This window comes from Tupaia chinensis, unplaced genomic scaffold, assembly GCF_000334495.1.
Source record: "Tupaia chinensis unplaced genomic scaffold, TupChi_1.0 Scaffold140845_1, whole genome shotgun sequence".
In the NCBI taxonomy this organism is placed as follows: Eukaryota; Metazoa; Chordata; class Mammalia; order Scandentia; family Tupaiidae; genus Tupaia; species Tupaia belangeri.
The window spans coordinates 1,412,765-1,419,747 of NW_006200713.1; the positions used below are offsets into that span (position 1 = coordinate 1,412,765).

Below are 6,983 nucleotides of genomic sequence, written 5' to 3' on the forward strand. Positions count from 1 at the left end.
ATATGAGTATATACGTGTATGATAGTGTGTGTATGAGTGTGTGTGCATGTGTGCACAAACAGGATTAGGATACTAAATATTTCTAGCCCTTTCGAATGCTAAGCCCATTTGACAAGTTGAGCCGTGTGAACAAAGGGCCCCAGTATGGCCTCCTTCAGTGGCGGAACCTCTTACAGGTAACTGCACTCAGAGACAGGACGCAAAACAGTGTGTGTGTCAGATTCAACCTCATAAAACCTGACTCTGGCTGGGAACCATTTTGTCTCTGGACAGTTCTATTGACAAAGGGCTGGGAGGGCCTTTGCAAAGGACGCAGCACTAAAAGCACGGCCCAGACACAGCTCCCTTGAAAGACAACCATTCCCAGGACAGCCGCACTCGGAGCCGGCCGTGCTCTCACCATGTCCTTCCTCCCGCCTCTCAGAGACTCACTCAGTCTGTTACCCTTCCGCCTGTCTTTTCCCCTCTCCCTCGCCATAGTCCCCACTCGCAACCATCCTGGCAGGTCCAACAATAAACGCCTTCAGACACCTCGTCTGACTAATGCACTTTCTTCCCCACTTCCTAGGAAAACCTTTGGGAAAAGCTGGCAACACCCCAGGCTCCCTCCCGAACAGTTCATCTTTCCTCTAACCACAGCAACCCAACTTCATCCCCACCTGTTTCACTGAAGCACCTCTCCCAGGTCAGCAATGACCCTACACTAAAGCCACTGGGAACTGCGGACCTCTTCTTGAGACTGGACCCGGTGGCTTAAAACTCACACCGGGCACGTGTGCATGCGTGCCCAAGATCCCGAGAGGAGAATGGAGGAGAAGGAATTGTGGCATGGCCATTCCCCCAGGGGGGTGATTTCTCGCTTTCTGTCTCTCTGTCTCTGTCTTTCTGGTGAGCGCATGTGCGCTATAGCAAAAACCTCTCAAAAAAAAAAAAAAAAAGGAAGACATAAGGGTCAGCAGGTGGCATGGAGGGTAAGGCAGTAGGATCCCACATAGTCAACTCCACAGTTCAAGTCCCAGACCTGGTAGCTTGAAAATCATGCTGGGCATGTATGCATGCAAAATCCATAGAGGAGAACGGAGGAGAAGGGACTACAGTGTGGCCATCCCCCAAGGGGTGATTTCTCACTTTCCCTCTCTCTCTGTCTCCAGCAAGTGCATGTGCCTTATGACAACAATATAAAACAGAAAACAACAACTAAAAGGAAAACATGGTACGGCCAGCCAGGTCAACCATAATGCAATGCTCTGCAATGCTGGACCCACACGGCAAGGTCCCAGGTTCACATCCTGAGGTCTCCCTATACATGCCAAGCACATGTGTGCATACCCGTGATCCAAGTTGGGTAAGGCTAAGGTGGACTATAATATGAAAAGCCTGCTGAAGGTCCTTATGTCCCTCTTGCTCTTTCTCTCTCATAGGAATAAAATAAAATATAAAAAAAATTTAAACATTTTAAAAACGATGGGCTATGGCATCATGCAAGAGGGGAGTGAGGCATTTAGCAGGCTCCATAGGCCAAGCCATTTTGAGGTGGGGTCATGAGGCCCAAGTATGGACACCCACACAACTGTAGACTAACACTAGAGATGTGGTTTTCGTCCACTTCAACAACATACATTGTTTTTCTCTGTTTTTTTGGCCAAAGGGTGTTTGGGCTAACCAGAGACAGACGGGGGAAGCATCCCAGGGAGGATGGCCATGCTGCAATCCCTTCTCCTCCTCTCTCCTGTCCTGACTCCGGGCATGCACATACATGCACCCAGCGTGATCCTCAAGCCACCAGGTACGGAGTTCGAATCACAGTCAGTATGTGGGGGCTCAGTGCCCTAACCACCCTTCTACCTGCTGCCCTTCTCTGACTTTTCAATCACTCTTACACCATGATGTATGCCATTGAAAATACCCAGCAAAGACTTCCTAAAAAGAAATAGCTATCTAATGGATGATAATTTATATTTCAAAAACGTTATGACTTATATATTAAAGAATGTGAGAGAGCCTGAGGCTAAGAAATTAAGATGAAATGTGAACATTTTAGAGAAGCTTCTTATGCAAGAGGCATTGTCATGTTCAGTGGTCAGCCTATACCCAGGAAATTGGGGCTATTCTCTCATTTTCAAGGGGAGAAAAATGGATCAGTGTTCTGAGACTATTGCTTTATGAAGAAGGGGAAGTGCTTGAATTTTTGGCCATAGGCCAAAGAACGTAAAAGAACGTGAATGTAAAAGAACAATGTAAAAGAATCCGACCCCCCGCCCCGTCTTGATTGATCATCTAGAAAAACTTCGGATTAGTATTTTTCACTGTGGATGAGTCATAGCAGCAATACATGACGACAGGCAGGTCAGCAATGAGCGGTCTTGTGGTTACCAAAGCAGGCACATTCTTTTACATCTGACAGTGCAGACTTTAATCTGTGATGGACATTCAATTACAAGGGATAACCATAAATGGACCCAGAAAGAGAAACTTCAGCTTGAGAACCAACCAATGCAGCAACAGCTAAACCACTGTGTCTTGATCCCTCCATATCAGTAACTGCTCTGCAACAAGCATTAGAACACTCCCCCTCCCCCTCACTTAGGTCCTTTCTGAGTCAGCAGCAAGACCTGTCTCATTATCCATGTCCTCCTCAGCTGAAGTTAAAAAATTACTCAATTTCTCACCAAAAAAAAAAAAGGGCAGACCAATAGTATGATTTCAAAATGTCTAAAGCAAGAAATGATGTACATATGTGTGAATATGGAGCCCTGTAACTAGGCCATGCCTTCTGAAGTGAATGTGGAGATACATGCTAACATGGAAAAGTCTATCAAAAATGACGATTCACAATCGATGTTCTGGCCAGCCCATGATGTAAAAGATGATGATGTGGATGCGACCTTGGTCATCAGTATCAGAAAACAGAGCTAACCATCTCGCAGTCATGTGGAGATCTACTTTACTGTGGTAAAATACAGCCATAAAAGATGATGAAGGGGGACCAGCAGTTAGCGTAATGGCTATGTCGCTGGACTCCCACATAGTCGACCGCGGTTCAAGTCCCAGACCCGGTGGCTTAACCTCACGCTGGGCATGTGTGCATGCGTGCCCAAGATCCCAAGAAGAGAATGGAGGAGAAGGGATTGTGGCGTGGCCATCCTCTCTGGGGGGTGATTTCTCGCTTTCTATCTCTCTTGTTTCTCTCTGTCTGTCTGGCAAGCGCACGCGCCCTATAGCACAAACCTCTAAAAAAAAAAAAAAAAGATGATGAAGGAAGCGACAGCCAGACATCTCCTGCACACTCTCCCATGGATGACCCTTCAAGTTGGTTCATTTTTGGATCAGAGACTGGTGCTGAGAAGGCAGGCAGTCAGCACCAGGAACTGGTCCAGAAGGAAACCCAAGGTCCAGTTGAGCTGCCACAAAGCTCCAGTGGCTCAGCCAATCTTGTCAACTTTCTCCAGAGGGAAAAACAGAACAGCACAAGATGGTGTCAGTTCATTCAGGTTACTGCCCAACAGGTAAGTTGTCTTCCTAAATCTCCAACTCTCCTCCTGCTTCTAACCACCAAGTGTTTCTCAGAAGTCATTTGTGGATCTCAACCAAGTCAGTGAGCTTTGTCCAGCTGCCCTGTTCCCTGCCAGCTCATCTCAAAAATCTGGAACTCCTGATCCACCTACTTGACTCCAACCCCTTCATCGATCCCACTTCCTCCTGATAATCAGAGCTCCACTCCTATTAGCACTTCCGCCATCTTTGCTCCCCAAGAGATATGCTTCATCCCCTCCACACACTTAGTTCATTCAGTGTGCTCAGCAGCTAAGATCTCTGAGCCAGGCAATGCCTACCACAGGAACATCTGAAACTACAAGAACCAGGGCCACCTGAGTCATGACCAACAGCTAGCTTTAAGTCACTAATGTAATGTACTGTGTGTGTGGAGCTCATGCCTTGATGATGGTTTAACTCCCACACTAGTGCCAGGACTTCCGCAGGATAAAACTGTGTAGCGTTCTACCCTCAGGAGGTCTGCTACCAAATAAAATGCCTGTGCATGTTCTATTTGGTTTAGAAAATACTTCAGATCTGGGACCGGCAGTTAGTGTAATGGCTGTGTCGCTGGACTCCCACGTAGTCGACCGCAGTTCGAGTCCCGGACCCGGTGGCTTAAAACTCACGCTGGGTGCATGTGTGCGTGCGTGCCCAAGATCCCGAGAGGAGAATGGAGGAGAAGGGATTGTGTGGCGAGCACTGCATACGGAAGCCATCTCGAGCTATCCGCCATCTTGGAAACCATTAGGCTTCACTTCCTCACTGAGCAAATCGTTTCTCAGAAATCATGTGACCAACCGTTCTCCCCAGAAGTGATTGGGTTTCTAGGCAACGGGAGAGATCCACCCACAGAAATGATTGTTTCATGCTGTTCTATCTCATTTGCATTTCGGGCAACCAATTGGTTCCCACCAGCTGTATATAACTCGCCATTTTTCCTGAATAAACGGAAATAAACGGAAGAAGACGACTTGATCAGCACCTTGTAGTGTGTGTGCATGTTTTTGTCCCATCTCTCACTCCCCGCCCCCAAGGAACCTGTTCCACCGTCCCGCGGGCCGGGACAGGATTGCGGCGTGGCCATTCCCCATGGGGGGTGATTTCTCGTTTTCTATCTCTCTGTCTTTCTGGAGAGCACATGCGCCATATAGCAAAAACCTCTCCAAAAAAAAAAAAAAAAGAAAATACTTCAGATCTCAGACCCTGCAATCTACTCCAGCCTCCAGATGGTTCACTCTTTTCTTTTTTTTCTTTTTCTTTTTTTTTTTAGGTTTTTGCCATAGGACGTGTATGCTAACTGGAGAGAGACAAAGAGAGGACAAGTGAGAAATCACTCCCCAGAGCAGACGGCCATGCTGCAATTCCTTCTCTTCTATTCTCCTCCTGGGATTTTGGGTACTCATACACACATGTACCCAGCAAAATTTTCAAGTCGCCAAGTACGAGACTCAAACTGCAATCAGCCACATGGGAGTCTAGTGCCTTAACCACCATGCCACCAGCTGGCCCCAGTTGGCTCATTTTATATATATATACATATATATGTATAAAATTCTTTTTAATTTATTTATGTTTAGGTATTTGCCATAGGGTACATGTGTTTACCATACAGAGACAGAGAAAGGGAATGTGAGAAATCATCCCTTGGGGGGACCACAATCCTTTGTCTTGCTTTCTCCTGCGCGCGCGCGCGCGCACACACACACACACACACACACACACACTAACCTAGTGTGATTTTCAAGCTGTTGGGTCCTGGACTCGAACCACAGTCAGCCACGTGGGAGTCCAGCACCCCAACCATTACGTCACCTGCTGACTATACTCACTCATTTTTAACACGCTGCAGCAACAGCAGCTCAGCCCTCTGTTTACACCACAACCACCACCTCGGCAAACCACAACTTCTAGTTCTCAACAGCCAGGCAAACAGGGTTGTGACCAAGGTTCAGTCAAGAACGGGCTCGACACTTCAACAAGCCTAGGAAGTTTCCTGTAGTTGCAGGCCTGAGGTCAGACCTGAGCAAGCTTTCCTCAGCAGAGTATGGCTCTCCTCTGCCTTTCAACAGCAACAGCAATAGCCACAGACACAACAGTTGTGATTCTCATGGCATCAAATGGCATCTAACGGCTATAGCAGCACACAGAGCTCAGCTTCCTCAGCAGCAGCGTAGAAGCAGCTAGTCAAAAGAAAAAATGAAGAAGACATTCCAAGCACTCCAAATTTCTGCGTCTTGCATTACTTTTTTCCTTTGTTTTAAAAACACAAAACCTCAGAGTTTTCAGTTCATTTCTTTAGCTTCAATCAGTACTGGAAGACAAACTTTATATAAAAACATAATCCCACCACATGGAAGAGGTACAGTCTGTGCTATGTCTTCCCTTTTCTTTTTAGGTTAGAGGGTATGTGTGCTTGCCAGAGAGAGGGGAGAAGAAAGCATCCTTCATGGGGAATGGACATACTGCAATTCCTTCTTCATCTCTCCCTACTTTTGGGATTTGGGGCAAGTGTGCACAGGTGCCCAAAGTGCCCAGAGTGTTTCTCAAGCTGCCAGATCTGGAACTCGAATCACAGTCAGCTGTGGGACTTGAACTACAAAGTCAGCCATGTGGGATCCAGCACCTCAATGCCATGCCACTTGCCGGCCCCAGCTTTTTTCTTTTTATTCATGAACAGAGCATACTGCGTGCACACGTGAAAGTGGTAGTAAGGTGGGGGGAATGAGCACCCTTTACAGAGTCTAGGTGCAATCCTTTTCTTCCAGTCCTTTGGCCCAATGAATCTTGGACACACACACACTCATGTGAGTAACTGACATGTTTTAGGCAGGCTGGGCCGGGGGATACGAACCATGGGTCATCATGTGGGATCCAGCTTGTATGGAACAGTTGCAAATACCTCTGTGCCATGGAGCCAACCCTAAGTCATTGTTTTTAAAAATGGTTTCACTGCACATGATATCTATGGAAATAACTTAAGAAATGCTAGAAATATGGTTCAGAAGAATGCAGTTTGACACTTACTTAGTATAAAAGACTTGTGTGCTGCGTAACACACACAATTTTTACCTGTTTTGGAGACACAAAAGGAACAGAATACAAAGTTGGTTACCATCTGCACAGACACCATTGTTCCTTTGATAGCTTGCTAATCATCTTAATAAAGTACCAAAACTCCTGGAATTGCCTTCTGCTGCTGTGCAAAGATTTCTTACATTTGCCTACATAAGCATCATTTAAAATTGAAAAGTAAAGAAAAAAATCTATAGTTACACTTTTAAATTACTGACCTGAAAAAGTTTAACATTTCTTCATTCAATGAGCTTATCACGGGTGTTAACAGTCATTCTTTGAATTCTCTGTTTTACATTGTCTGACTCAAAATTTCAATTTCAGATTTTTAAAGCAGCCTGCTTATCACTGAGCCAACTGTGTTAAAGTTAGGT

The 6,983-nt window shown here is 46.1% G+C and overlaps 2 pseudogenes; both read left to right on the forward strand.

Moving 5' to 3' along the window:
- The first annotated feature begins 1,883 nt into the window (after positions 1 to 1,883).
- On the forward strand, positions 1,884 to 2,975 carry LOC102482623 (transcription factor SPT20 homolog pseudogene; annotated as a pseudogene).
- A 270-nt stretch (positions 2,976 to 3,245) lies between these two features.
- LOC114004472 (transcription factor SPT20 homolog) lies at positions 3,246 to 4,021 on the forward strand (annotated as a pseudogene).
- The last annotated feature ends 2,962 nt before the right edge of the window (positions 4,022 to 6,983 follow it).